This window comes from Gobius niger (assembly GCF_951799975.1).
Source record: "Gobius niger genome assembly, chromosome: 14".
In the NCBI taxonomy this organism is placed as follows: domain Eukaryota; kingdom Metazoa; phylum Chordata; class Actinopteri; order Gobiiformes; family Gobiidae; genus Gobius; species Gobius niger.
Window position 1 is genome coordinate 20,897,392 of NC_136865.1, and position 9,181 is coordinate 20,906,572.

A 9,181-nucleotide genomic window follows, 5' to 3' on the forward strand; every position below is an offset into this window, starting at 1 on the left:
CCATACATGGGCATAACCATTTAAGACTTTATTCCACGTGGGATATATGTAACCTATGGCCTATTAAATCAATTATGCATACTAATGTAACCGAGGGAGGCTGTTTAAAATATCCGTCGCCTATTGAAATAACATTGGAAGGCAGTGCTGGCTAAACGCAACACTTCTCATTACATATGCATGACTGAAAAGTGCCACACATGAGACGGGGGGGTGGTAGAACAGTAGGTGGTGGACGGTGGATTCCTCATTCTCACGTTTGATGCTGTGAAAGCCAGACCGTGTGCAGCCTGGAGAGTCTTTTCCGGCCCCTGTCATGCGCACCTCCCCTTCCAGCCAATGAGAAGTGAAGGTGCGCCTTAACCAAAGCCTTTTCATTTCACACCTCCCGTAGACACCAACGCGCCGTGCACACAGGAATTGCCCTCCCCTTCCCCGCTCCTCCGTGCTGGCGATGATGTAGCCGCGGCGGTGGGTGGCTCTGGGTGCTTCTCGAAGTGAGATAGGGAAAATCCAACGTGGGCGTCTGTTGCTCTGGTCTTGGCTCGGCTTTGCTGCAACGTGCATGCACAAGCCCAGCAATCACAGAAGGCAAGGAGGAGATAAATATCTGAATAACAAATAAGCATGAGTCAGTACGAAGAGGATGATTATTACCAAGCACTGATGTCCGTTTGACTATAATTGCAGACGGTCGTAGGCCTGCAGCAGAGCGCGGTGGGAGTTGGGGAGTCATGGGACGGGGTTCCAGCTTGGCGCCCTTTTTATAGATACCGCATTTGTGGAAGGGGGATATGACCCGGCTTAGCATCACAAGCAATTTCCTTCTTCGGTTAATTATAGCTTCTTTGGCTGGGGCTGTTAAGGTTCTGCTGTTGAAAGCGACTCCGGGCATGTCTGTGGGTTCAACTCGACCTCATGGTTACCATGACACCCGAAAAATTGGATAACAAGGAGGAACTAAATGACTTGATGCCCTTTGGAAAGATAGGACTTAGGCCAGACTCGAACCGGGGACCTTTCAAATACCAGTCAAAAGCACTGACACAAATGTTGGCTCAGATGCAGTTCAGTCCAACTTTAGATCCTTTAGTCCTGATTGACTAAAACATTTTAGTGACAGTTTATACCTTGTATTGTGTCTACAGGATGAGTTTGATTTTATACTCTAGGTCATTGAGCGGATCAATGAGTCTTTGTTTGAACAAGCTATACGCCCTTTATATCAGCTAAACTTGCATTAGAAAAATATTTGATCTCATCACTGTCCATCCATCCATCCATCCATCCATCCATCCATCCATCCATCCATCCATCCATCCATCCATCCATCCATCCATCCATCCATCCATCCATCCATCCATCCATCCATCCATCCATCTTCTTCCACTGTTCCATTTCTGGGTCGATCACATTGCACCAGCCTCCTATGGCTCCTCCTGCAGGTGGTGGGTCCACGTGAGGATGGCCTCATGATTAAACGGGCCTGTTGGTCTCTCATAAGGGGCTTCTGAACCGCTCTTTGTCTGACCCGTCACCAAGGACCCGTTTGCCATGGGAGACACTACCAGGGGCACGAAGCCCCCGACAACAGAGCTCTCAGGATCATTCGGGTACTCCAACCCCTTCACCACGTTAAGGTGACGGTTCCAGGAGGGGCTCATCACTTCTTCTGGTTGATAAATATATCCCACTTCAGTGCCGAGGAGTAGACTTGTTGTTTACCCTAAAGTCTTGCATCCCCTCAGCAATTGGCCTGTTGGTCTGCCAGGGAGAGTATTCAGCTCCACCTTCACTAAACCATGGTACTTTTTATGACCTCAAAGAATTTTCTTTTTTAATATCATATAATCGTTCTGTCACAAATAGTCGAAGAGTGCGCCTAAAGCGTCCCTGGGAACAAAATGACGTAGAGCTGTAGCTTATTCCCGTGATTGTGTGGACTGTGTTACTATATCCAGGTACATGTGACGCACTGACGCTGCATGAAGACTGTACATGTGTGAAAATGGAGAAGTTACTCACAATTAATGCGTCATGATCAGCGTGAAAGACAATCTAGGGGGTGGTTCATTACCCCAGTTTGTTATCTATTGCTTTACACTGAGCATTTCTTTCTTGTTAAGTTATTAATGTAGATACTCAATAATGTACTACGATAAATTGCAGTACATTTACTCAAAAGAAGATCATATTTATTATCCATTTGCCTTCATGATTTCTGGGGGCAGTGTACCTCTGTCACTCGCACTCTTATTGTTGTCACTTTCGATATTAATCATCAATAACAGTGCGGCCCTGTGTCTTTGTCAAGCGCTTGCTCATACATCAATGAATGGATGTCACTCACGAAAACTAGTGTCAAATGCAAATTAGAGAAGACTCATTCTTTGTAAAGACGCTTTAAAACGAATATCGAATTATCTTTATCACAACAAACATGATTTTTTAATGCGTTGTTTACCGAACAGAAAAGAATAACAATAGGCTTTATAAATGAAAGGCATTGAGTGCATTGAAGTAAAGTGTTCGAAAGAATAAAGTTCGATATAATGAGGCAGGAAACGATATTATTGACTCTAACGATGCTGGATACTGTCAACTCTCAGGCATAAAAATAACAGTAAACGTTGCAATAAACATGAAATATATTGCTTCAGTTAAATTATACAATAGGGAGAAATGCTAATAAATGTGCAGATGATGAATATCGAGCCCCAAAAATATATTGTTTATCTGTTATATAAGTCGATATAGTAATTATCAGCCCTATTAGTCATGTTGAAACATTTTACTCAATGAGAAAGAAAAACACAGGAATACTTTAAGAGGCTATATGCAAGTTGGCCATTTTACACTCATTACTGCCACCTCAGGTCATACGTGTAACTACACCTTCTATATTAAGCTCATGCATGATGGCAATTCGGACCCGAAGTAGCAACTTTTTTTTGACAGTGCAGGATTTTAGAGGCAGTTGTGGTGAAAAGGTCTGGGCTCATTGCTGGAACATGTAGGGCGAGGAAAATCCATATTTTTTTTTACATTTTTAAACTCTGTATAGTCCCTTTAAACATCAAGATAGATAACAATTACAATGTCTGATAAATCAAAACCGATGCACAAGAATCAAGTAATTGCAGTAGTTTCTTGACTGATGTTGAAAACGAACACGTGGAAACAAACAGCCCAGAGGAAAGACTTGGTTTGTCATGAAACATCGGCTTATTTGAATAAAGAAGATCCAGCCTTTTCACTTTACAAGCCTTTGTAATCCAATGAGAAATTACATGCTGAATGTTAAGTGCTCTTGCCTCACAGCAGAAGGATCCTGGACTTGTGGAGTTAGACACTCCTTATTACACGTGGTTGAGGATTTGAAGATGGGTTCCACTGTTGCCCCTTGACGAACGGGGTCAAATACACTAGACATTTCCTGCAGAGACAATACAGAGGTAACTGAACTTGTTAGAACTGGGTGTGTACAAACTAGTAAACGTACAATCATGAATTCCCACCGCGCTTTTTACACAACCTGTCTTTAAAATTCACTGCGCGTTACACTGTGGAATGAACTAGCCTTGATTGAGGATCCGTCTGCTCTGACCCGACCCCTCCTGTGTGTCAGTAAGGATAATGTGAGACACTCTCTTGTTCCATCAGATATAATAAGGTCATTAAGAAGTGTTGATTAGTTAACATTGGACGGGCACTAAAAGCCTCTGGAGGAACCGAGCCAAACTGACGAGCCCTGGCCATTTTACAAGCCAGAAAATACACTGTATTGAATTAATTTACCATCACTGTCAACATTAGACCTTTACAAATGGGTTATGCAATTAAACAAGGTGCAGGATTAATCTCATGCCACAATACATGTCTATACTCTATCTGAGGGTTCATATTGTGCATTGAGATTGTGTATTATAGATGTCTTTGTGTCCTCAATTTATGTCTTGGAAGCCATGCTGTACCTGCAAACTCCAGGACACTGAAAGATTGAGAACATAGTGTGTATTCCACTTTCAATATGCTTTGCAGAGGCAAGTATAAGGTAGACTGAAAGGGTGACAAACAATCTAGTTTGGTCTCTGTCTTGTTGTGAGGAATGTTCTGAACAAAGTAGAACTGATGTTAAAGAGGATATTGTTTCATTAAGAGGTGGCATTTAAAATGTGAAAGCCTTGAACAAAGTACAGTCTGAAAAAAAGAAAATGCAGCAGTGTTTTTAAGGTCATGATGACTGTGACTAACTGAACATGTTCACTGTGTCGTGATGATGTTAATGTGACTCTTCTGCGTCAATTCATACGGCACGTTTTCTATACATTCAGACACCGACCCTGGCGACACTGGAGGTGTTTCTCCTTTTTCTAGTTCAACAATGTTACTTTTTACCATGTTACTGACCACGGCAGACTGGGAACACTCCATAAGATCCAGTTTCATCACTTTTCCTCCTTTGTCAAACTCCTTCAGATCCTCTCGGTCACTTTTCCTGTCTGTATTCACTGCATGTCTCAGTCCACCTGTCAGTAGTCATAATGTTTTGCTTGATTGACGCCTCACAAAATAAAATAGAATTTGCTCATCTCTCCCTCCCACAATCAGTCTCTGCTTGTTCTCCATCCCTTGAACTGCAAATGCCTTTCAGATCGGGCCGAGGCGGCGTGGGCGGGCTCCGTTACATAAACAATGACCATATTTGTAAGTGATTCCCCCCTCCCAAAAAAAAAACGATCACAAGTTTAGTAGGATTCACAGATACTCCTCTGCACTTGCTCACCTCCGCACTACAGTCACACCAGGAGTCAGGACAGCCCTATCTTCAAACAGGGAATTTTGAGAGGGGGTGTAAAGACCGGAATATACTCTTTAGAGGATTTACATAACAGGAAGTTGTTTTCACCGTGACATGAGCTCTGATTTGTATGAACTGCCTTAAGTGTCAATTTACAGACAATTTTGTAATTACAGACACTATCCACCAAAGCATCTAATTTGCCCATTGTCCTAATTGCAGTACACAGGACTTGAGAGGCACAACTTTCCATATTTCCCTTGTGCTATTAGGGCCGGTCGCCCCTAGAGGGTGCTGTTCTGGTGTCTCAGCAGAATGACAGAAGCACTACCAACTACAGTAGTGGTGTAAACGGAATTAATAATGAATTGCTAAAAAGTATGAAGTATCAGAAACTCTATACAAATGTATTCTTATATATTGTGTATATATTATATACTGTATATTATACAATCCTTACTGTTGCTCAAAGCTGTCCATTAAATAAATGCCATTACTTTACAAGTCATGGGGGAAGGTTCAAGCCAAGCTTCAGTTAGAAAAAAAACGTGAGATTTACACTGTTTTTTGCAAATACAGCCCAAAATAAAAATGCATGGCAACCCAAAAGTGTGCAAAAGTTCAGTTTTAATAATACATTTTCTAGTTCAGTTTAATGTCATCCTTGTTTTGGTGATATTCTTTCTTTTAAGCCATGTTTTGACACAATTTGATGACAATTTGATTGGTGACAACACTGATTAGCTTATGAAATTCATTATTAAAACATTGTAATGCTATTACACTATGGTCATTGCAGTATTCAAAGTAATAATTAACTATAATTCTCATATATTGCAGTGTCATATTAACAGTTATAATTCAAACATGCTCTAAAGTGCTACCAAATTACTCTATGTCACACTTGCTCCACTGTTATAACGATCAGAAGTAGATCTTGTAACACTGTCAAGAAGTACTGAAGTCGTTTTACTTCTCCATTGTTAAACTCCAGAGCAGTGACTGTTTGCTCGAACTATAAACAGCGTGTGAATGTCAAGCGCTGTGCTGCTTGTTCGAGTCCGTTTGTTGTTAATGAGATGTCCCACATTGTGCAACAGTTTTGAGCCACACGAGCGTCACGTGCGAAAGCTTTCATGGCGCCGTCCCTTCCCGCGGGTTTTGTGAAGTGGGCTCGAGAGAGGCTTTGAGGCCCAGTGCACAGCGAGCATTGATTATTTTTTTTGTACGTCATTGTAATTTTTGGTGATGCAATTGCCTTTAAAATATAGAAATAATAGGCAAATTATTCTGACTTATAAAATCTGCTAACCCTGTCGTTAATTACACAGTACAAAGTTAATTAAGACATTGTGAATGCATTTGCTTCATGAAGGCTGTATTGTTTTTGTTTATATCACCATTTTTATGCAGCTTTCAGCCGCTCCATGAGAAAAGAAATTATAGGAAAGTTATGTTGTTGCTAGTTTATTCCGAGTCAGAATGAAGAATTGTGTTTCTCTGATGAGCAGCGTCTACAGACCGGAAGAGACAAGTGGAGAAGGCCATTTGAGAGTACTTGCACTCGCATTTACATCCTGCACAATAAGTAATCAAAACACAACTGTGTGCTACTAATATGAGTGACGATGGTTCAGGCTGAGTGGATATGCCAATGTATCATCTTTGAAACCTCTTGGGTATTGGAGCCTAGCATGAATACTGCTAGAGTGCAGAGGTTTTACTCAATAGATAGACTGTCAACAATTTGACAAACTAAGGTTATTATACTTACAAATGTACAACAAGATTTATAGATGCCATTCATTGCAGCCTAGTCTGATCCAGAATATGGTCTGGGCTTCAAACTCCAGCCGGAAGATGCGGTCCTGTATTTGCAAGAAAACACAAACAGGGATATATACACTTATGTGTGTATGACATATACTGTAAGTGCAACCACAAGGCAAAACCTGTAATAAAAGGCAGGACAATGTATTCATGAGAAAACACCAAATACAAAAATGCAAGGCAGCGTTAATTGCCTCTGATGAATCACCTGACTGACCCAGGCTGTGATTTGAATATGTTTCTCCCCGAGGCGTTGACTGGCTGCTGTAGAGCTCTTCAAAGTGCGTTTTGAAACTGGGGCGAACAAAACCCATTGTAAAAACGACTGTGTATCACATTAACCTGTGTTAGATTGATTTTTTCTGAACCCTGAGCTCAGACTGAGGTCCCTCCCGTCGGTGTGAGTGAGGGCCAGAATACATAACAAAGAGCAATGATCCTTCTGTTGTCAAAGAACAGACACATGGGGAAATGGGTTAGTTTGAAGGCAGGGGCTCTTGTATGTGTGAGTGTTTGCGGTTTGGAGAGGTTGTTAGCAGCGATTGGCAGCCATGTTTTGTCAGTCAGCCTCAACAGTAATTGCCATCATTAACTTAACCGGCGTCCTGAGCTTGGGGACAAAGACTTGTTGGGTCACTCATTTAGTATTTGCATTATTAAAGCCTTGATGGTTTGTCATCTATGACTGGAGACAATTCTGAATAAACCAATCTGTTATATAGTTGCCATTGGCATCTAACTCCTCCCTTCATAGGAGAGTTTAATCCATCTTTACTTAAGGGAAAGGCGAAACGTTGTACACTCATGCAACCCATGTGCAAACCTCTATACCTTTCCTTTTCCTTTGGATCCATTGAGCTCATAAGGATCAGGATAATTGGTCAAGTAATGTCTTTAAAAACAGCGTCAAAACCAAGAACTAAATTAAACTGTTCTTCCTGCTGAGCATGTCTGTGGTTAAACTTGCCTTGTGTGGGTTTCTGCTGAGAACCATAGCAACTGTTTAGGCTTTAGGAGATTGCGAGAAAATGAATACCTAGCATAAATGTTTTACTCCATGATTAAGGCTCACAGCCTTTGACCTTCCTGACAGACTCAACAAAGAAAACAGGTGACTACATAACACATTAGAGCTCTTCTGTAACTGAGAAATCAATAGGAAAAAGAGACCAAATACTTTAATTTTCCCATACAAACATGGAAGGAACATAAAGATATTACAGCTGTGTTTGAAGCTGGCTTTCAGAGATAAGAAAGGAAGATTGGCTAGTAGCTGGCAGGTCTCTTTGAAATAATACGGCACCTCCTTATGTGTGTGTTTTTTTTTGCTCTCATTTCCACGGTCTTTGTGGGGTTTTTTGACTCACAGGAAAAGAACATGACACCAGGTTTAACACCAATGTGTGAGGACACTCTTGACCCAATATGTGGTTAAACAAATACTCACTCAAAATACTATGATAGAACATTGATTTTTTTATGTACACAAAGAGTATTGCTGAAACTGTACATTTCTAAATGTATTTAAATGTGTTCAGTAAAACTACAGGACAAACTATGAAAAGAATCTAATATGCGATAAATACTCAAGACAAAATGGCTTAAAAGTAACTTGATTACCATAATAAATCCTTTTTGTAGTACCACTGGGTAATACAAGTGTTGATGGGATGATTAGGGAGGCTTTCATCTCCCCCCGGTGTCTCTGGCCAGAAAATCAAACTTGCAGCGTTCCTGCACCGGGTCAGAGTCACCAATACACACAATATAATCACGAAGAAGAAGCTAACAGGCTAACGGGCAATGCTAACTGCGGGCTAGCACCACTTTAACAGTATTTACAGCAACAAGTTGGAGAAAAAAATTATCTCCATTGTGTAATTGAATGTACAATATCCCTCTCTCCCTTTGTCTTTTCTGTCAGGGTAGGATTTACTCTCACGGACAATTAATGAGTAAAAAATTGCAACATGCTACGACACCTGCAGTGGCCTCTAGGGGCATGAGTTACTTAGTTCTGCTTTAAGCAGAGGGGTCATGCCTGATGCTGGACTAAGCGTGGTGAGTTCGAGTCTGTCCTGCCAACACTGCGTTCATAACATTATGAAAGCCAATAGTTTGATATTAAAGTCGTATTGTGTGGTTTTATTTTGTAAAACAGTTCAAATGCAGAGGTCCTGACTTGACTATGGCTATTATCGCTGTAATTACTGAACTTATTCACAAGGAATAAAAACTGGTGCAAAGTTTAACCTCTTATCTGAACCGAGCGCATTTTCTCCAGTTTGGCTTCTCCCAAATAAAATGCAAAAAAGCAACAGAAGAGCGCCACAAACGTGCCAAAAAAGCAACAATAAGACAATTAAAAAACGTCAAAAACACACAAAAAAGAGTGATGACGAAGCAACAAAAAATGTACGAGAAAGAGTGACCAAAAAGTGACAAAAATGCAATGAAAAAGTGACCAAAACACAACAAAAAACCACAAAAACGCTTTAAAAAATCTGCCAAAAAAACAGCAACAAAAAAGTTACAATCAGTTTTGTAGGT